Raw genomic sequence first — 24,093 nt, 5'->3', positions numbered from 1 at the left:
CCAACCCAATATGAATCGAAGGCAAACATAAAAACTCAGATACTTGTGTGTGTGTGTGTGTGCGAGCATATGCTTATATGCATATGTATATATATGCACATAGGTACGTATAATTTGATAATTACTTTGACAAATGTGAAACTTCAACACTCACACTATTGAAACTAAGAAAGAAAGCTACTCAATTTTCCAAGAAAATTGTTGATGCTCAAAGGAAATCATTTAGGACAAGCACCATACAAGAGTGTTCTAACTCATGGGTTTGTCTTGGATGAGAGGGGTCTAAAAATGAGTAAATCACTAGGAAAAGTGATAGATTTGCAAGTTGTAATTGAAGGTGCCAAGAATAAAAAGGAGGCTCCCGAGTATGGAGCTAATGTCCTAAGACTTTGGGTTTCAAGTGTGGATTATTCTGGTGATGTAATGATTGGTCCACAAATCATCAAGCAAATGTCTGATATATACAAAAAATTGCATGGAACATTGAGATATCTTCTTTCAAATCTTCATGATTGGAAGCTAGAAAATTCTATTGTTTATAAGGATCTTCCAATGATTGATAAGTATGCACTATACCAAATAGCCAATATTATCAACAACATCAAACATAGCTATGGGAGCTATCAGTTCTATAAGATTTCCCAAACTATTCAATGTTTTGCAAGTGTAGACTTATCAAATGTTTACTTTGATGTTGCCAAAGATCAACTTTATGTTGGTGGTAGAAATAGCCAAACAAGGAGGAGTGGTCAAACTATTCATGTAGCTCATCTACTTTGCATTATGTAGGCTATAGCTCCAATTCTACCTCACATGGCCAAGGATGCATGGCAGCATATGTCATTTACACATTTCAAGGAAGATGGCTCAACAGTAGAGTTTTTTTTTGAAGCATAATGGCCAAGGATTAATTATGAATGGCTAATGCTGATGAAACCTAATGTTGAGTACTGGGAAAAGGTCCTTGAGATGAGAACAGAAGTAAACAAAGTCTTGGAGATGGCCAGAGGTGTGTTAGATTGTGGTGACTGATCAGGAAAGTACTGTACATACTTCATAATTAGTGGGGTTTGGGGCATCGCCTCGATTTTTTTTTTTTTGGGTACTATTTATAGATTCACCATTCGTAGATTCACCACTAAAGTTATGGCTAATTTATGGCCAACATGTTATAACCCTAAAGTGGTTTAATACTTGTATAAAAGGGTTTAGGGTTGGGTATTTTCATTATGTTGTGATGTGAAATTGCTTCTTGCAGCGGTATTGAGTTGTAAGGGATTATAGATTGTAATCAAGTTGTAATCACTGGATTGTAATAATATTGGACTTGTTGTTTGGTGGATGTAGCCCAAGGATTGGGTGAACCACATTAAATCTTGGTGCCTTGTGTTCATTTCTGTGTGATCTATTATTTTCTGTTATTGGTTATATTTTCATGTAGTTTTTATTTCTATCCGTGGTGTATCCTAATAAGTGGTATCAAAGCGTGGTTGTCTTTTAGTTATCCTCTACAGGAAAGTGTCACGGTTGAGTGGGAGTGATGGCAGATGAGGGTAAGCTGAGGGTTGATAGGTTTAATGGGCAGAACTTCCAGTTATGGAAGATGCAAATAGAAGACTATCTATATCAGAAGGATTTATGGAAGCCATTGGAAGGCAAAGCCAAGAATCAGGGAACTATGTCAGATGCTAAATGAGATCTTTTGGATAGAAAGGCACTTGGAAGCATTCGGTTATGCTTGGCACCATCGATGGCATTTAATATTACAAAAGCAAAGATGACAAAAGATTTGATGAAAACCCTAGCGACACTGTAAGAAAAGCCCTCCGCTTCAAACAAGGCATTTCTCATGAAGTGTTTATTTAATATGAAAATGGCAGAAGGTGGATCTATTGCAGATCATTTAAATGAGTTTAATACTATTACTAGTCAGTTATCTTTTGTGGGTATCAATTTTGATGAAGAAATTAGGGCTCTCTTGATTTTGTGTTCTTTGCCTGAAAGCTGGAATGACTTGGTAATGGCGGTGAGTAATTTTGTTCCTGGATCTAGTACCCTAAAATATGATGATGTGATCGGTGTTGTTTTGAGTGAGGAAACTCATAGGAAATCCTCAGGTGGATCTACATCAGGAAGTGCTTTGAAGGCACAAAGCAGGGGCAGAATGACTGAGAGAGGAAGTAACTTTGGAAATCATGGGAAATCAAGAGGAAAGTCAAAGGAGAAGATGTCTCAATCAAGAGGACCAAATGATTGCTGGTACTATGGGAAACCAGGGCACAGAAAGAAAGATTGTTGGAATCGAAAGAAAAATGAAGGAGATAAATCAGATGGAGACAAGGAGGCAAATGTGGTAAGTAAAAAATTCGAAGAGGATGCTTTGCTTCTGTCTTTAGAAAGTATTGATGATTCATGGGTTTTAGATTCTGGTGCTTCATTTCATGCTACACCTCATAGAGGTTATTTCATTGATTATGTCCAAGGGGATTTTGGGCTTGTTTATTTGGGGGATAATGAACCCTGTCAAATTGTTGGAAAGTGAAAAATTAAGATTAAGTTGCAGAACGGGAATCATTGGCTACTACATGAGGTAAGACATGTTCCAAGGCTGAGTAGGAATTTAATTTTGTAAGAATTTTCCTAAGGGAAAAATTCACGTAGGAACTAAAAACTCAAACACAAGCACACAATAGACCAAAGTAAACAGAGTATGATCAGAATAACAATGTATTTAATAACTAGTTCGTGAGAGTACACTAGGAGTGCCTGTATATAAAGGCCTCTAAGATACATCTAGAATGTCTCATAATTAGCATCATAATGTGTCATACAACCAAGCACATGTCCACCAGATATGGGTTATCCTCCATTAAGTACAGAAGTAAGTGCGGTGATGAGAGGATAAGCCTACAAGGGTGTGACACTCAAATCAGTATTGTAGACACCATGTGCTAAAATAGAGTTGTGTACTCCTATGTTGTCTACATGACAACTCAAAAGGTGTGCAAACTCCTAAGTGTCTCACAAATAAAAATAATAAAATAATGCAAAATAATTAAATAATGCATAAACCTAAGTAAACTTAAGTGTAATAAGTAAATACTTATTTACACCAACACCCCCCCCCTTAAGTGCAACTTAGGGGAATGTCCTTAAGCTTACGAACTAGGATGAAGATGCATAATGGGTCCTAGCTACTAGGCCATATTAGGTACCCATGTACATAATGAAAATGCAATCTCCCATAAAGTGGGGAAAGAGGGAAAACCTCATGGGAAAAACCCTCCCCCAAAAAGAGAGATAAATATGGATGCATTGATGGATGGAGTAATCAAGACCTCCCCATTATGACATACATCTAGTATATACATAAGATAATGAAAGAAGGAAGAGAGATAGAATAGCGCCCCCCCCCCCCCCCCCCCCCCCCACCCCCCCCCCCCAAAAAAAAGAAGAATGCCAACAAGTGAAAGCCGCTCCGATGAAGAAGTTGGTACAAGAATGCAAAATGGTGTTCCTCCCCTTAGGAAGAAACAATGCCAAAGGTACAATCCTAAAGATGTGTGTTGGCCCTGAAACCTACTCAAATATCCCTGTACTGATGCTGAGGTTCACCCCTTCCAACTGTGCTGAAAAGAATGAATGCAGATCTGTCAAGGATGTTTGTTGAACTTGTTCCACTAAACCATCTATCTCCTCAACTAACAAAGAGACCTCCACTAATTGTTGTTCATAAGGATCCACAATCACACCAACCTATTCAGACTGAGCATGTAGAGAATGGACATGAGGGTCAGAGTGAGCCCTCACAACAACTATAGAAGTATCATCATCAATGAGAAGATCTAAGTCCTCAAGTCTATCTCCTAAGTCAACTGAAGCTAGAGCTAGAAGATGAGATGTACCATGCTATGTTGGACCTTTCACTGTGGCAATATAAGCACGTAGACTGGACTGATGACCTCTCACTACAATGGTTAATAGAACCCCATGTGTCTAAACCTGTTGAAGCACTATCAATGGTGTCACTATAAGTTTCCACTATGTATGATGTCCAGCGAGGAGTAGAGGACAAGTTGGGAGAGCTTTCCTCAAAGTGAACATCCTTCTCCACAAAAATCTCATGTGTCTTTGGATCCATCAGTCTGTAAGCCTTTGCATTATCTTCATTACTGATAAAGATACAAGGCATAGGTGTCAATGCCTTGCAACTCTTGGAAGAAAGGTTTGCCCATGCTGGACAACCGAAGACTCTAAGGTGACTCATAACTAGTTTTTTGCCACACCATGCCTCAAAAGGAGTCTTGTCATCTAAGGTTGGATGAGGAGACCTATTAAGTATGTGAGTAGCACTGTTAATGGCTTCAACTTCAAGTGTAGGATTGAGAGACTTGGCCTTTATCATGCAACTTGCCATGGTCTTGAGAGTCCTAATCCTCATAGCTGCAACATTTGTCTTGTGTAGACTGAATGTTGGTGAGTTCTGAAGATCAATCCCCTCAATTTTGCAAAAGTTCTTAAGTCTTTTGTCAACATATTTGTTCTCATTGTCCACCCTTAATACTTTTATGGCTTTCCTTGACTTGTGTTCAACATGAGTCTTGAAGTCATGAAGCTCATGAACCAATTCATTCTTATGATGAAGGAAGAAGACCCAAGTGAATCTTGAAAATTCATCAACAAGTGTGAGTATGGAGTGGCCTTGGCTGACTGAAGTCACTGCAAAGGGTCCTGCTAATACCATGTGAACTAGCTGAAGAACAACTGGAGCTCGAGAAGACTTCCCTTTATCATACTTCTCCCTAAGATTCATATCCACTGAACAAGATGAACATTCTCCCTTAGAAAAGTTGATATTAGGTAGACCTTTGACCATGTGTTTTGAGCAAAGTTGCTAAAGAGAGCGAAAGTCAAGGTGACCAAACCACTCATGACATAAATTGATGTTTGAAGTAGAGTGAGTTAACAAGGCTTGAGAATGACTCTTAGGGACAAAGTGGGAGAAGGAGTATAACCTCTTGTCATCATTGACTTTCCCCACTGCTACCAATGAATCATCTTTGAGACTTCACACCATTACTGAATCTGGAAGGAACTCAACCTTATGACCATCTCCTAGGTGAGTGATTTGGTAAACTGATAGGAGATTGGAACTTAGATTTGGAACATAGAGAACATCTTTGAATTCCCCATCTTCCATTTTCACATGTCCTTTCCCTTCAACTTCCATCTTAGTATCATCTCCCATGAAGATGTGTGGTACCTTTGACTGCTTCAATGAAGAAAAGTCTTCCTTTGAAGAACCCATGTGGTAAGAGGCACCTGAGTCAAGTATCCATTCTGAAGAACTTGTGTTTTCCATAAGTGCTTGACCTTTACCTTTTGAAGAGGTAGGAGTTGTATCCTTGGAAGGACCTGGCACTTGAATCTTGTTCTTCTTGAGTAGATTTTCTTACTCATCGACTCTTTTTGTCTTGCAATGATGCTCGTCATGATTTGGCTTTTTGCAATATGCACAAAAGAGTTTGTCCTTCTTTTCATTACTTCCCTTCTTGTTCGAAGAAGAACCACCTTGTTGAGAGGAGGATTGTTGTGTCTCAGATTGTGTTTTCTGCTTCCACTGCTTCTTCTTCTTGTTGCTTTTTCCTCCTTGACTAGATTTGTGATCATCACTAGCCACCAAAGCTTTGGTCTTAGATACTTGATAAGTCCAAAATCCACCAAGTGAGATTGTTCAACAATCAACATGTCTGTAAATCCATCAAAGGAAGGCTTCTAGTAAGCAGATCCCATGGTTAACTTGTGAGTATTAAAAATTGAAACAAAGTTGGCGTACTTAGAGGGTAGCTTCTTCAGGATGTGATGAATCAACCTATCATCCTTCATGGGATTTCCACAATTTTAAGAAGTGTCCTATACTCATTGACTTTGAAGATATAATCTTGAATTGTGTCATAATTCTTAGGATCTAAGAGAAGTAGATCATCTTCAATCTGAAATCCCTTTTCTTCATCCACTTTACCATTCAACTATTCAAGTTTATCCCAAGCTTCTTTAGATTCTAAACAACTTTTAATGTGAAAGAGAAGATCCCCATGTACATAACTCCTAATTACACCTAAAGCTTTTCGGTCTTGTCTTTGCCAATTAATGAGTTCTTTAGCATCAGTAGGTTTGGTAATTGTACCATCAACATAAAGACTATATCCTTTTTCCATTAATCTACTTCATGTAATATCTTTCCATGTAGAATAGTTGCATGAAGTTAAAGGAGGACATTTAAAACCCATGATGCAGAAATGAAAAGAGCACAATAGAGAGACACAAAAACACAGTACACACCCACCCTTTTCACTCAATCAATAGACCCCCCCAAAAGAGATGTTGTTGGCACTTTATAAGTAGTGCGTTTACAATGGGCCACTTGTCAAAATGAACAAAGTGGATTTTTTGATTTTGCTTTTACAACTGTCTTATAAGGCTTAAATCTATCACTTAAGCACCGTAGCTTAGTTTTACAACAATTCTAAAAAAGAATGAAAGCTTTACAATGCCAAAGAAGGCCTAATTCTGAAAGTGAAAAATTGGTCCACACAACCTTAGAATTTGACTTTAGATCTAGAAAGTAGATGAAAAAATATACACTTTCAAAAAAAATAAAACTTAAAAAAGTGACCAGATGTTCTCGTATGGAGCTTCTGAAGTTGCAAAACGCAGGATTATACAACAATTTGTGCAAAATATATGCACTAAAACCAAAAAACAACACCACCACTAGAAAATTTAGAAAATTCTACCTGATTTCAAAAAAAATTGCACTTGAATCAGAGTCTGGATGTCCAAGATACGAGCTCGCAAAGTCAAGCTGCCAAACTGAAAAGCAATCTAGAGAGGGGTCTAGAGGAGAAACTGCAAGTCTAAATTGACAGTCAAATAGTTGTCAAAGAAGTTCTAAAACACTCAGGAATGATGTTTAGACGGGTGTCAAATTTAACCCAGTGTTTTGTTGGCGTCAGCAAAAAAATCAATGCCCTAGGTGACGTGGCAGCTGACTGGATGATGACTCAGTGTTTCGTACTGTACAAAAATACCACTTGGCAATTTTTTATACGCTGATGTGTCACTCCAGCAACTTCTATGGGCGATGTGGCAGTCTTGGATCAAAGCGGCTGAGGTCGCGGGTTAAATCTATCTACGTGTCGTCGAAAATAGGTTATCCAGCGGCCGGAGAAACTACACGGGTGGGAAGGATTTAAAACGCATTGCTGGGAAAAAAAATTGCGACTGCCAAAAATAAGGAATGCACAGGGGCCAAAAATGTCTGCAGCATTGCTGGGATTCACACCAAAAAAGTGCAGGTCAGATGTCTGAAATACCAAATGCACGAGGGCATGAATCTAAATCACAGGCGGGAGGACAATCTGCTTTGCCGAAAACCTTCACCGCTGCTCCCAAAAAATTGTCAAAAAACTTTAACTTAGCGCGAATCGGCAGGACAAGTCTGTGGGCGCCTGGAAATGTAATTCGGCACTGGATGCAGCGATCGTCAAAAATTTGAAAAAGAGTTGTCCCCGGAAGAAAGCGGATCTCGCCAAGAATTTGCCAAATCGAGCCGTAGATTAGTCTGTAGAATATGCGATTTGCACCCAGAATATCCTACGTCGGGAGTGGGATTCAATAATCCCACATGCATTGTGCAATGGGAGTTTGGACGTTTTATATACCAAACTTCACCATACTTCAATAAAAAGAAGGTTGCGTCGGGCAGTTGGTCGACTATTATAGATCCACAATACGACCATGTCTATGAGGGAGGCCCGCGGACTTAATTGTGAATATGCCCTGCAAAAAAATAATAAACCCTCCAAAAAAAGGCAGATCTGGGGTGTCATTGCCCGGGTCTGCTAAAAAAATTTCTCTGGTGGGAAATATATTCTGAAAAGTTGCACAGAAATATGACAAAAAAAAAAAAATTCTCTGCTCGGAAATATATTTCAAAAATTTGCACAGAAATATGACGGAAAAAATAATTCTAAAAATTAACAGAGAAATTCAGATCCGAAAAATTAAATCATAGATCTGAAAATAAATGACCATACCCATACTACAAATCGAGGCCTCTGGGTTTCGATTTGCAAAAAAAAATTGCCTCACAGTTGACTTTGGGCCAAGGTACCTGAGTTTATAGTCAATTTTCATTGGTTCAGCATTCTGGATGCAATGGTGAGGTCAGATCTATCGATGGACACTCTCAATTTTTGCAGAACTTCAGATTCGGGCTGAGGTGATGAAGCAAGCAAGAGGTCTCGAGTGGCTATGTGATGAGAAAATTTCTATGCTCTGATACCATGTAAGAATTTGCCTAAGGGAAAAATTCACCCATGAACTAAGAACTCAAACACAAGCACATTGTAGACCAAAGTAAACAGAGTATGATCAAAATAATAATGTATTCAATAATTGGTTCATGAGAGTACACTAGGAGTGCCTGTTTATTAAGGCCTCTGAGATACATCTAGAATGTCTTGTAATCAGCATCATGATGTGTCATACAACCAAGCACATGTCCACCAGGTTTGGGTTATCCTCCATTAATCACGAAAGTAAGTGCGGTGATGAGAGGATAAGCCTACAAGGGTGTGACACGCAAATCAATGTTGTAGACACCATGTGCTAAAATAGAGTTGCGTACTCCTGTGTTGTCTACATGACAACTCAAAAGGTGTGCAAACTCTTAAGTGTCTCACAAATAAAAATAATTAAATAATGCAAAATAATTAAATAACGCATAAACCTAAGTAAACTTAAGTAAGTGTAATATGTAAATACTTATTTACACCAACAAATGTCAGCGGGGCAACTCAGTGATGAGGTTGTGTAGTTACTTTTAATGATAAAAATTGGCAGGTTTCAAAAGGTTCCCTAGTAGTAGCAAAAGGTGTGAAAGTAGGCACCTTATATCTTTGTACAGGTCATATTGTTCCTTCTACTTTGATTGTTTTAGAAAAAAATGAATGTTCAGGAACAATTGCTACAGTTGAGCAGGGAGAACAAATAGCTACTGTAGATTCTGATATAGCACTGTGGCACAACAGACTTGGGCACATGAGTGAGAAAGGTATGAAATTACTTCATTCAAAGAAAGTTTTACTAGGTCTGAAATGTGTTAATATGGATTTCTGTGAAAGTTTTGTGTATGGAAAACAAAAGAGAGTGAGTTTTGTAAAGACTGGGAAGGAAAACAAAAAGGAGAAATTAGAGCTTGTGCATACAGATGTATGGGGACCAGCTCAGGTATTTTCCTTTGGTGGCTCTCATTATTATGTTACATTTATTGATGACGCAACTAGAAAAATATGGGTTTATTTCCTTAGATAGAAATATGATTTATTTCAAACTTTTAAGAAATGGAAATGCTTGGTTGAAAATGAGACTGGTAAGAAATTAAAATGTCTTAGATCTGATAATGGTGGTGAGTATTGCAGTCATGAATTTGAATATTATTGCTCCACTAATGGTATTCATAGATAGAAAACTATTCCAAAGACTCCACAGGAAAATGGAGTGGCTAAATGCATGAACAGGACTATAATTTAACGCGCAAGGAGCATGAGGTTGCATGATGGGTTGCCCTTACACATGTGGACGGAGGCTGTCAATATTGTAGTATATTTGATTAATAGAGATCCCTCTACTCCTTTGGGCTATGGTATTCTAGAGGAGGCATGGACTGGTAAGAAGGTGAGTTATTCTTTTCTCAAGACCTTCGGTTGTGAAGCTTTTACTCATATAGACTCTGAAAATAGAACCAAGCTAGAAGCTAAATCAAAGAAATGTGTCTTTGTTGGATATGTCATTAATGAATTTGGTTATAAGCTTTGGGATTTTGAAAATCATAAAATTGTTAGAAGTCGGGATGTCATATTCAATGAGAAAGTGTTGTACAAAGATCTGTTGCAACAACATGAGAAGAAAGAAGATGATTATGTAGTGCTGGATGATACTTCAAAAGCTAATGTTCTAGCCATTCCTCGTGATGTGCAACAACCACAACAACAAATACCACACACACCAGTGAATGTTAGATGGTCAACGAGGCAAATTAGACCTCCACAAAGATTTTCTCCCTCTTTGTATTCTATTTTACTTACTGATGCTAGTGAACCAGAAAGTTATGATGAAGCTGTGCAGGTGGATACTAAGATTTAGTGGGAGTCTGCCATGAAAGATGAAATGGACTCTTTGCTGAAGAATAAGACCTGGGATCTATGCAAGTTGCCTGCAAGTAAAAAGGCTTTACAGAATAAGTGGGTTTATAGGTTGAAAGAAGAGGAAGGAGGTAAGACAAGATTTAAGGCCAATTTAGTTGTAAAAGGATTTGCACAGAAAAAGGGAATTGATTTTGATGAGATATTTTCTCCTTTTGTTAAAATGACTTCTATCTGTACTATTTTAAGTCTTGTGGCTACTAAAGATTTGCATTTAGAGTAGTTGGATGTTAAAACAGCCTTTCTTCATGGTGATCGCCCCGAATTTTATTTTTTGGGTACTATTCGTAGATTTGCCATTTGTAGATTCGTCACTAAAGGTTTTGGCTAATTTATGGCCGACATGTTATAACCCTAAAGCGGTTTAATACTTGTATAAAAGGGTTTAGGGTTGGGTATTTTCATTATGTTGTGATGTGAAATTGCTTCTTGCAGTGGTATTGAGTTGTAAGGGATTACGGATTGTAATTAGGTTGTAATCACTAGATTGTAATAATATTGGACTTGCTGTTTGGTGGACATAGCCTAGGGATTGGGTGAACCATGTTAAATCTTGGTGCCTTGTGTTCATTTCTATGTGATCTATTATTTTCTGTTATTGGTTATATTTGCATGTAGTTTATATTTCTATCTGTGGTTTATCCTAACAAGGTGCAAATTTGATACATGCAAGTTTAGATGCTAAGGTTTATTTATGCAGCTCTAATGTAAACCTGCTTCAAAGATTCCATGAGATGTCTATGCTAGGTGATGATGCAGACAAGTTACATAGGATTTGTATAACTTCTCAGGTCGAAGTTCTAGCTTCAATGGAACACGCATCTAGTACTGGTGTAGCTTACACTGGAATGTATTCTTCACAAGGAGTAGGTGAATTATGGATTGGGGTATCTCATGCAGATGGTGCCAAATGCAAAAGATGTTGGATCTACTCTCAAGCAATTCGCTCATTTATGGATCATCCCACACTTTGTGAGTGATGTGACAAAGTGATCTCAAATATTGATTCAGCAAGTCCTAAAGTAGCTATGGCAGCCTAACAGTAATTTTATTATCTCGATCATTCATCTTCTAAAAATCTAAATCTTGCAACCATAGGGTTTAGTTTTAATAGCTCTATTTTCATTTTTAAATGTGCTAGATTTTTATAACATTCATTTTTCTACACAATCTACAGCACCTTGCAACCCTCATGTGTTGATCTTGTAGTCTTGTGGCCTTTTTTCTTCTTCAAAAAGGTCTAAAAGACTCCACTCTATTGTTGACTAGATGGATTTAGATTGATTGGGTTTCTTGATACAGAGAATCCAGAGGGAGGAGCTCAAATTCACCACTTTTGGCTGATACCCACATGCTGATCTGATATATTCAAAGTGTATAGAGTTGAGAAAACTAAAACTTTGTAGGTAGTCATCAAGATTTATAAGTAGATTTCATGTTTTGTAGAGTTGAGATGTTTGTATTTGTAGGGGTTGGATTTGCGTTTAAGTGTTGATTATATATGAGCATGAATTTGGGGTTAGTGGAATTGGTTTTGATATGAATTTGTAGGATTAGAAACATGGGCATGGAATTATGTAGAAGAAAGATTGAAACTTGTAGAATTTTGTGTTTGGAAATTGATTTTAGTTTTTCATCTTCAGACCACATGGTTGTGTTTCTTTCAAGCATCTGGTGCTTGTGAGTAGCTAATTTTTGTATAACACCTGTTCTAGGGTCTTTATGTTGGTTTGGAAGAGGCTTGTCCTTCTGGGGACTGCTTTAGAACTATAAGCTTATTATGCAATCAAGCTCTGTTTGCTTGATGTACCATTCTTTTGTCTTTCTAAAAAGATTGTAGTAGTTTCTTTCCTCTTCCAAGAAGAAAACATATAGCAGAGTGTAGAGTTTGCTATTGCTATATATGTGTAATATGTTATAGCATCCTAGTGTGTTTGGTGGTCTACTAGTATGTGAGCTACCTAACTCTTGTAGTAGAAGTGGGTGTAGGTGCTACCAAACATAGTAGACCCTAATATGGCATTTTTACTGTCCATGATAACTTCAGTTGGTATATCTATTTAGATAATTCTTTAGAATATTGAGGATTTTGGATCATATTTCATGATATTTAGAATATATTTCAATATCTTTTGGATTATATTTCATGATACTTTTGATATCTTGAATTATATTTTAGGATATTCTATATCATACTCCATTAGACCAAGATAAGCAAGATGAATTTATATTGTTCATTTCAAAATAGTTCTGAGAATTTTATCTTTTTTCATGGTAGGACTTATGAAAAAAGAACACTAAGCAGTTTGAGAAGATGATATATATGTCCTTCTATCATATGAATGGACTTCTTGATTCTTATATTTTCCTTCTTGGTATTGCTAATTGTTATAACTCTTGGAGGTGAAATAAAGTGTATGATTGATGTACATATATATGTTTTCTTGTACTACAGGGATGGGTTTATCAACAAATGGGCAATCCTCATGCATACCACTAGGGTTCAGGTTTCATCCAATAGATAAAGAACTTTTATACTATTAGTTGAAGAAAAAGGTGTCCTATGAGATCATTGACCTTGATGTTATCAGAGATGTTGATCTTAACAAGTTAGAACCTGGGGACCTCAATGGTATGGATGTTGGTCTCAGAATGGTTTTGACAATTGAGTGTCAACATACTTAACCAAATTTAATATAGAATCCAAGTACACTATATATGTTGATCCATAGTATGTGTTGAGTTAGAATTCCAATAGGTTCTGAGTGATCTTCAGGTGCCGAGTGAAGATCAAGTGCCGAGCATGATATAGGTGCTGAGTGACTTCAAGTGCCAAGTGAAACATATGAGCCGAGTGATATATAGGTGCTGAGTGAAATAGTTGATGTCGAGCAAGCCAAAATGCAATAGGTTTAGAGAAAACCAGAATCATATATGTGTCGAGCACCAGTAATCCAGTATGTGTTGAGTAACATAGAATCAGCATATGAGTTTGTGCCTTCACAAACTCATATGTAAACTATTTTTTTTGGGCCGACATAGAAGAATCTCAAAGGATAATAAGGATAAGAATGTATCTTTTATATTTCTTATGCAATCAGCATGCAACTAATAAGAAAAATGGAGAAGACATGCAACCAATAAGAAAAGTGCAAGGAATGAGTGGGAATTAAAGATTCAATATGGATCATAGATCCATACCTAACCCTAAGTCTTCGAAAATCTTAAAAGGAGGATGAAACCCCATTGTATGCATGGAAGAGAGCAATGTATGGGTAAACTATAGTGAAATTTAGAGAGAAGTGTGAAAAGACTTAGAGGAACAGAGCAACATTACAGTATTCAGTTGATCAGAACAGAGCAATGGCATCGAATAAGATATCAGATCTCAGAGGATCAAGATCAAAGAGAGCAAATCAAGTGCCTGAATTTAGCAATCAAGAATTGTAAGCTATCAAGTTTATTAGTCTAATACTCTCTAGCAATTGTATTAGAAAGAGAATCCTATGTTGATTGGTTAGCTTAACAGCTAGATTGTAGATCCTTTGAAAAGGTGATAAAATCCTTTAACAGGGTGACACTTCATGTAAAGTGTTTGTAAATCCTTTAAACAAGTCACTATTGATATAGTGTAAAGCCTTTAACAGGGTAGGCCTTTAATAGGGCAGACCATCAGAAGTGGTCAAACATTATTGCTGCAGTGATTTTGTGGGTATCATCCCCACCCCAATTTTACCTTCTCATTTTGGAGGGTTTCTGGGTTACCAAAATTTGGTGTTATGTGTTGTGATGCATGTGTTTTTTTAATGGTTGTTTGAAATGTTTACATGCATGAAGTTTATTTTCAGTTAAATTTTTTTAAGGTTAAAGTGTGATACTTCTTATTCACCCCCACCCCCCCTCAGAAGTATTATTCCCATTTGATTATTCCAACAATGGATTGATTTTTTCTTAATAGAATTTTCTTTAAGACTTGTTATCTTTGTGACTTTTTCCCCTAATTATTGTTTTGAAATGAACCAAAGAGATGCAAGATAGGTTCTACTCCACAAAATAATTGGTACTTTTTCAGTCATAAAGACAAGAAGTACCCAATAGGCACCTGCACAAACAAAGCAACAACTGCAGGGTTTTGGAAGGAAATTGGCTATGATAAGGCCATTTATATGAACTTCAAGAGGATTGGAATGAGAAAGACCTTGGTCTTCTACACTGGGAGATCCCTTCATGGCTAGAAAATAGAATGGATTATGCATGAATATCGCCTTGAAGACAATGAGAATACCCAAATAAATGTAAGTTCTACTATTCTCTTCCCTTTATTTATGAAGCTTCTCTAGCTACATACTAAAAAAGATATCATTTTCTGAAGTAGCTCAGCATTGTATGATCTACACTCAGTTATCACTTCAATCAGTAGTTTTCTTATGATTATTGATTCACATTGACTCAAAATTTATGAGGAAGAATTTACACTATGTCTTCTTGATTATTGATTCATATTAGGAATGATTTACATGCACTACCTCACTTTTCATTGATTATTCATTTACACTAATATCTAATAAGAAATGATTTACATTATCTAACTTCTATCATGATCATTATTGATTCACCATACACAATTCTTATGAGGAATGATTTATACTATTTCTTCTTGATTAATGATTCATATCTTATTGGGAAATATTTCTTATGGCCATTCTAATAGCTTATATGATTTATGATATCTTATATTTTATGAGAGATATGATTTAGATTACATTTCTTATGGTTGCTATTGATTCATATTAATGGTTTAACATATTTTATGAGAAATGATTTGCATTTTTTCATGACTATTGATTCATAAAATGTATTTTTTTAAACTGATTTACCCCGCCTTGTTATCGATCATATTGTATGAAAAATGGTTTACATCACCTCATTTCTTATTGTTATTGATTCACACTGACTCATTTTATGAGAAGTGATTTACACTATAATGATTTCCATTTATCATATTCTGTGAGGATCATAGTTTGCATTATTTTGCATTATTTCATATTACTTATGATTATTAATTTACACCAACTGAATGATTTACACTTTATTTGTTATGATTATCAATTGGTACTCATAAGAAATGATTTGGTCAATACTAACTCATGTCTTATGAATACCAATTTACACAATCTTGTTCTTCAATGATTTTCCAGAAATGTAGTACGTAAAATAGATTTCAATGGAATCAAAATGGAAAACTGGAGCAGCCTTCAAACCCTCTAAAACCCCCATTAAAACTCGGGTGTATTACTGAACCAACAACCCTTCTAAAGTCCAAATTTTCTTGGGGTATGGAATAACTCCAACAATTTTAGAAGCCAAATGTCCATTCAATCAATCTCGGCCAAACCTTTAAACACCCATTCCCTCCACAAATTACAACATGAACAATTTACTGAAAGGCATTTCTTTGCAAAGTCAAAAGCATTTATACAAATGACAAACCTTAACCCCCATCAATTTTAAGCCCCACAATCAAAAATCCAAACCCCCAACTCAAAACGAAAAGAAGAAGGAAGAAAACATCCAAAAAAATTCCTGAACTAGTAATAGAATAGAAAGATTAGAATCAACAAAGTTTCCCAATTAAAAGATTCACCAAAGTGTATAATAGAACTCACCTGAAGCAAACAATTCTGAGCCAATTTAACAACATGTGAACTAGAAATAAAGAAGCTATGGGATGAGAAATAGTTGCAAACAAGAACATGGGGGATATTTTTACTGTTCATGATGGTCTCGCCTTATGCCAATGGAGATTTTTATATTGGGCATGCCTTGAACAAGATACTAAAAGATTTAATCAATAGAATACTCTCACTCCTGCTTCTTTATGCCTGTGCTCCCTCGTGCTCTGTGAAAATGAAACCCTATTTACTTGCATGCTCAATGAAACAATGAAGAAACTTTTTAATTTTTTTCATATTTTAAGCTTGTGTTGGTCCAAATTTCGACCAACACGAGCATGGATTTTCAAAAAAAAATATTTTTCATTGCATATTCTGACCAATTTGACCCCATTTTAATAGATGGTCAAAAAATTTGGTCTAAAAATGGGGTCAAATGTACTAGTTCTCACATGTGCACTTTCTATGATCTTATGAGTAGGAAAATTCAAACAGTTATATGCTTTACTTCTACTGGAGTATACTAGGAATATCCCTCCATAACCTTTGACATCAAATTTACCTTTCCTAGTCTCTTTTAGAATATAACATTTGCTACCAAATACTTTCGAGTAACTTACATTAGGTTTGTAGCCATACCATAGTTCATAAGGAGTTTGATTTGAGTCTTTCTCCAATTGTACTCTATTCAAGGTATGCACTACAATACTGATTGCTTCCTTCCAGTATTTGATTGCAACATTCTTTTCTATCATCAAGGTTCTTGCACAATCCATGATGGACATGTTCCTTCTTTTAGCTATACAATTGTGGTGTGGTGTACTAGGGGCTGACACTTGTCTTTTGATTCATCTTTCAATGTATAATTCATTGGAGATGAATTTCAACACCTCTATCTCATCCCAAACACTTTAGCTTCTTTCATGTTTCCTTCTCTACTCTTGTCAGATACCACTTAAACTTTTGAAAAGCTTGAGACTTAACTTTTAGGTACATTACAGTCATTATTCTAGAATAATCATCAACAAAAAGAAGAAAGTAATTATCTCCACTATAGCTCTCAATTCTAATAGGTCCACATAAGTCAATATGAACCAGCTCCAAGACTTCTTCAAAATGATAGTTCCCATATCAATTTTTGCATAGGCCCATCTTACTAATTTGACAATTTTTGCATAGGCCCATATCAGGTTTCCTCAAACTAGGAATACCTCTCACTCCTTTTTTTTTTCTTATCTTGATCATATTATCAAAGTTCACATGACATAATGTTTTATTCCATAACCAACTTTCTACTTGAGCAATGAAACATGAACTTTCACTAAGATCTAGGTAGAATTAGTTACCTTTTTTTTGGTTACCAAACCCAACTAGATTTCCTTTTCCATCTAGTAGCTTGGCCTTCCCATTCATGAATTCTACCTTGAATGCAATGTCATTTAATTGTGCCACACTTGGTAGATTATGCTTTACTCCTTCAACCCAATAAGCATTATCACATCTAAGTTCATTAGTTAGTGAGCTACAGCCTTTTCCCTTTATGCAACATGGTTCATTATTTCCAAATCTTACACTTCCACTATCATAATGTTCCATATGTTCAAAATTTGTTTTATCACCAATAATATGATGTGAGCAACCGCTATCAATAATCCATGTATCATTTTTTCTAACAAGAGAGATAAGTGCCATTTTATCTTCTTCATCATCAGATTCATCTTTTGCAGCAATATAGACCATTTCATCATCATCACTACTATCTGAATCTTTAGCCATAAAACAAGATTTCTTACCTCTATCTTTTTAGTTCTTGAAATCGTTCTTGCCTTTGTACTTGATGTGCTTCTTTTCATCTTTGTCTTCTCTATTTAGACACCTTGCAAAATTGTGATCAACTTCTTTACAAGAAAAAAAGATTAAAGGAACTTTACCTTTATACTTTCCTTTGCCTTTGGGATACCTCCTTGCAAGCAATGCTTCAATGGCTTCAAGATCATTGTTAGAACTGTCTTCCTCTTCAATTTTAGATTATTTTCCTTTAGAATTTTTATCTTTTTTCTTGAGTGATAACTTAGCTTCAAATGCAAACTCAAGATTGCTAGAACTAGGAGTATAATTATCATAGTTATCTAGCTCAAATATAGTCAATCTTCCAACTAGAACATCCAAATTTATCTTGTTATCTAGATCTCATATCATCTCTTGAATAGCAGACAATCTAATTGCATAGATAAGAAGAAGGGTTCTGAGTACCTTGCTTACCACTATTACATCTTCAATTGTCCCTCAAGAGGCTTTGATTGCACTAACATTTTCTTTGATTCTCTCAACATATTTTGCAATGTCTTCATCCTCTCTCATCTTCATCTGATCAAACTAACCTCTCAAGCTTTCTATTTTGGCTCTTTTCACATTATCATTGCCTCCATATATATCCTTCAGTTTGGTCCACATGCCATGAGTAGTAGCACATCCTTTGACCTCATCAAATTCAGCATAGTTAAGAGTTGATGCAATGCCAATCATCATAATGTTATGATTTTTCTTTTTGGCAATTTCCTCCATAGTCAATATTCCAATAGGAGCCTTGTAATCATTTTCTAAATATTCCAAACCTGAATCATTGATGGTTTCCAAGCGCAACTTCATAATTTCCTACCATGCTTCGAAGTTATCTCTTTTTAGCTTGGGAATCCTTCTTTTGTATGACATCCTGATCTTTTAGCTTAGGTCCTTGAAACCTTTTCTGCAAGCACCAAAAGCTCTGATACCAATTGTTGGAAATATAAGAGGAGTAACTAAGAGGGGAGGGGTGAATCAATTACCACTAAAATAAATCTCAGATCCCTTAGATATCAACACAGAACATAAACTCTACAAAAATACTCTAGCTCGACAAACACATAGGCACTCAGTTAATACTGATAATATGTTGTAACTCAGTAACCACTGAAATAACAACTGTAACTTGATAAATGCATAACATGTAAATATTAGGATATTATCTATAATTAACCTTAATTAACTTAGTTGCATACACATGAGAGAAATAGCATGAACACAAGTGACACTAAGATTTAATGTGGAAACCTAATTTGGGAAAAACCACCAATTACAACTAGTTACTATTTTTCACTCTTCTAAAGTGAGCCCTATTAGGATCCAACCCTATTAAAGGTTACAAAACACAATATAAGGTGTGACCCTATTAGAGGATTTGATCACCCTATTAGGAGTGACCTTGTTGGAGGTCTTTAGACACTTCAATATAGAAATGCCACCTTGTTAAAGGATTTACAAATAGTTGTTAAGCCAACTCTATTAAGAGATTTAGATCACTGCTACAATGGTTAGAAAGTAATAATGAGATGACCTGATTTCTGATATAATCACATTGCTGATTTCAAATCTCAATTCTGGCTTGAATACTTGATCCTTCCTAATTGAATGTATCTTTATAGCTCCTCAAGGATATTCTTCTTATCCTTATAATTTGCTTCCTATAAGTATTTTTTATTCTTCCATATACTTACTTTTTCACATTCAATCCTCAACTTGATCTTATATTTATACCTTATGCATTATCAAGTCAACTTGAATACAACTTAGAATAATTAATATTCATCTCCTCAGTCGGCTAGAACCAATAAACAAATCCAATAAACTGAATATGCCAAAACAAGAAAATTCTTTGTTAGCCAACCCTGCTCGGTAGACACTAACTCAGAAATGATTTTCCTGTGTTAACCAAGTGAACTCGATTAACACTGCATCTTCATAAACTTCCTTTGGTAACCAAGTGATCTCGGTTAACACTGGTTCTAATGAAATTTCCTTTGTTACCTGAGTGAGCTTGGTTAACACTCAAATTTTGCGAACTTCTCTTTGACATCCAAGTGAACTCAATAGACACTACCTTCTAAACTTGGCAAACACTAGAATGCTTGATAGACACAGGAAATTGTCTTCATTGCTCGAGTGAGCTCGACATACACTAATTGGTAAAGATATGACTTTTTGTGTAACATCAAAGACAATATACAATTAACCAATTGCTTTCAACATGCTATGTTTCAAACCAAACTGCAAAAAGCCATGATTTATAAGGAGAAAATCAAGACACAATTTTTTAAGCAAAAATTTTATCAAAGGCAAATAACAAAATCTAAGACACAGTTTACAGAATACAAGGCTTCATTTTTTAGGAAAAAATGGTAAAACCCAATAAATAATTTTTTTGAGGAAAAAAATTATAAAGCTATCAAATAAATTTTTCCTAAATTATAAACCCACTAAATAATTTTTGAGGAAAAAATTATAGACCCAACAGAGAAACATGCATGGGGCAAAATAAGATACTTCGCATCATAAGACAACACATGCAAGAACATGCAACTCACAAAAGGTATATGCAAGTATATACAACTTACAAAATGCACATGCAACCTTCAAAATCAATGACTTTTTCTCAAACTAGGAAATCGCACAATCAAAACCCTCAACCATGCTTGTAATTTTCAGCAAAAACCTTCTAAGACAAAGCAAAAAAATTTCATAAAATACCTCCAATGAATTTTGTTTTAAAATTTTGAAAAACAAATTTTGGAAATAATTTCCACATTGGAAGAGGCTCAATTTTTTTCTTAAAAAGCTCACCATATTTTATGAAACCCCATCAACCTACTTTGACACCATGTTATGGTAAATCAATGTTTTTGTATTAAATAGAGGAGATGAATGAATGAATGATTTTAATTATGTACACAAGACCAAAGCAATCTATAGGACCAAAGGATTGCAGTACTTAGCAATTTCCATATTCCTTTCCATTTCCAATCTTCTAATATGGATCTTAACCAAAAAATCCATCTTTCTTGATCTAGTCAACTTCAAATAAGTTATGCATGTTGTCCTCCTTTAGGATAATATCATTATATGTTTGGATGTTGTTGTATTGTGCATTCTAAGAGAAAATGACATTCTGTTTCAATTTCTCTCATCCTACAAAACATCCAAGTTCTCTCCTCTTAGGCCTCTTTGGGCCTCTTTCATCTACTTATCTCACACCTGAGGTGATGAGATCCTATCCTCAATCGTGCCACTAACAACATTGAATTACCTTTAATAGATGAAAACTCCTTATATAAATTTACATAAATGGTGTTTCTAAAAAGAACATTTGTAAACTAAAGATAAAAATAGAAACTACCTCATAAGCTAAAGATTAACTAAGAAAATGATTAAATAAACATTACAATATCCATTAAATATCATGCTTAGACAAAACCCATGGTAGATTCATGTTATAGAAAGTAAACACTTTAGAGAATGTTGCAAATTTTCTGCCAAAACTAGCAAGCACAAAAAATTTAGCTGATGTAAAGAGGTCATGGGCCTTACTTCTTTTGAAGCTTGATTTGATTAGTTTCTATTTAGTTGGAGCTCATGACTGACAACTCTCTAAGTGTTTCTTTATGATTAATGATGTCATCAATGTGTGTTAAGCTCTCATTTTTAATACTTACGATCCAAACATTCTATATTCCTAACTGTAAGTATAATATGGAAGTGCCATGCTTAACTTTAGTGGTTTCATTTATTAGTTTTAGTTATTCCTTAAGATGACTTAGTTAGGATAAAACGGTGCATCCTAGTTCCATCTTTGTAAATTGTATTATGTGTGGATACCAATAAAGTACAAATCCAAGTAATCACTTGAAATACAATAAATGTTGATCTTGCATGGGAATAGAAGAGATATTAAAATAAGAGTATTGATAAAGTATTAAAATATTGGCAAGGAGGTACCCCCCATTTGTAGCTACTATAAGATGAATAGCTCAACATTATTGTTAATATGACATGCAAAAGAATATTATAGTGAACTACAAAATTGGAAGAACATTATTTGGGTCTTCAATAACTTGTTAGATCCAAGGCATGATGTAATCAAAGTTCAACACTAAATAGAAGATGTCTTGGAAAGCCAACATAAAATAAACATTTGCATTAGTGAAAGGAAGCTAGGTAAAAGTTAAAACTATAAAATTCCTACTTGACCAAAAGAGAAGAGGATGGTAAATTAAAAAAGATCTAACAATTTCAACAAAAATAACCAGCATGGAACTTTCCTGCAACAACATGAATGTAAGATTAAAGACTATGCAACAACATGCAACACATAAAAAAGATAAAAACTATGATATTCCTACTTAACCAAAAGAGAAGAGGATGTTGAATTAAAAAAGATCTAACAATTTCAACAAAAATAACCAACTTTTTTGTGACAACATGAATGTAAGATTAAAGACTATGCAACAACATGCAACACACAAAAAGGATCACACAACATAATGTATACCCTAGGAAAAATCCAACATCAAAGGAGCACTCATGTATCATCTTCACCAAGAAGACTATAATACAATACAAAGTAGTAGCCCCCTCAATCAAGACCTTCATCATGTTTCTAGATAAAATGTAGCAACATAATCCCATGCAAAATATAAGTTTTATGGTACCTCCATTCCAAGATCTAATATATAGGAAAGTTCAATTAAAAATGTAACTCGTTATGTTCCATATTCATCCACCAAACTTATCTGCTCTATTTTGGGCTATTTTATCTTTTTACAAAATGCTCTTACACATCATAACTTGGTCAAGAAGACTTCCAACTTTTCCAAGTCCACTTTTCATCTAACTCTTACATACACTTTCACGTCATCAATATCTTTTGCATCTTTCAATGTCATACAATCTCTAACACATCTTACATGACATAGATGCCATGAAAACATGTCACAATACATTTTACAAGTGGAAAAGAGTGTCACTCCATGTGGGATGACTATTTTTTCAAGTGATCATATTATTTTCACAACATTATGATATTTAATAATAAATGTTCTAATCAAATTTGCAAGGTGTACAACTCCCAAACAAAATAACTAGAACTAACTGCAATGATTTTATTATTTTTATATCTCTTAGTTACTTCAACTTATGTCTTTTGTAATAAATATTCAAAAGTTGAGGTTGTGATGGACTCGAGTTTAATTTGAGTAGTTAAAGTTTATGCAGCATCAGAAGGTTAAGAATGCTTAAATTTGTTCAGCAATCCTCAAGAATGCCTCCAGTCTTGTGGAATGGCTATTTTAATATATATTGAATGTAAAGGAGCCCATACATAAAATGACCTAAGATAACTGGACTTAAGGTATCTCAAAAGTAATCAACTATGTTGATTGAGCTATGTCTTAATGATATCATGTGCAAGCTGATGCTTATTGATTTACCCATCAAAAAACTAAATGCAACTTCACAAGCGTACAAAATTTACAAAATAGGAAAAATAAAATAATTAAAATATACACTTTTCCAATCCAAATAATAGAATTTCACACCTATAATGTGGTAACTAAGAAAAAGTCCCCCAAAGAAATGACTCTAGGGTTATGTCAATGTGGTTTTGATATTGACACACTAAAGACTTGCCAAGAAGTTCAAAAGGAAAGTACCACACACATCAGAGTTACAAAAATAGTGTTACCAGTCATAGGGCTATGGTGTGATTCTAATGAGACACACTCCCCAATAGTGTGACCCAAGTTCAAATCTACCAACTATAAAAGGTAGGCCATTATCTGTGAAGAACCTCCTTATAGCAATATCGTGAGAATGCTCGAAATAACAGAATACAAAGTGATAGCAGAACTCAGAATGAATCTACTGATCGCAGGCCACTTCGAGGGGGTAACCTCCTTTGAGCAAGCTCAATACAATAAATTCGTCCGTGCCCATCAAGGGCCTCAACCTATTCTTATATACTGAGTACGATCTAGAAAAGTAATACTACCTATGCATGTGGGATAATAAAATATACTCACGGGACGACTTACAAAGCATATGCGTCCAACAACACTACTCTAACAAAATAAACAGAAGGAACACACAGGTTCCTAACATCCCCTCTCCCTTAGAAAAAAGCTTTGTCCTCAAAGCTTAAGGTGTGGAAATTGTTGTTGAATCTGAAGAAGGGGTTCCCAGGTAGCATCCTCTGGTTGCATGCCATGCCACTGAATCAAGACCTCAGAGATGGAGCGAGAGCGAAGCTGGTGAGTGCGCTGGTCAATGATTGCCACCGGCTCCAG

At 35.4% G+C, this 24,093-nt stretch overlaps 2 pseudogenes; both read left to right on the top strand.

Moving 5' to 3' along the window:
- Window positions 1–204: 204 nt before the first annotated feature.
- LOC149551299 (isoleucine--tRNA ligase, chloroplastic/mitochondrial pseudogene) lies at window positions 205–11,308 on the top strand (annotated as a pseudogene).
- Window positions 11,309–12,725: 1,417 nt separating this feature from the next.
- LOC149551298 (NAC domain-containing protein 76-like) lies at window positions 12,726–14,608 on the top strand (annotated as a pseudogene).
- Window positions 14,609–24,093: the final 9,485 nt, after the last annotated feature.

The sequence above is a fragment of the Cupressus sempervirens genome, chromosome 6 (genome assembly GCF_028749045.1).
Source record: "Cupressus sempervirens isolate cs-2001-9-10 chromosome 6, ASM2874904v1, whole genome shotgun sequence".
NCBI classification, from domain to species: domain Eukaryota; kingdom Viridiplantae; phylum Streptophyta; class Pinopsida; order Cupressales; family Cupressaceae; genus Cupressus; species Cupressus sempervirens.
This window is presented reverse-complemented; position numbering and strand designations above follow the sequence as displayed.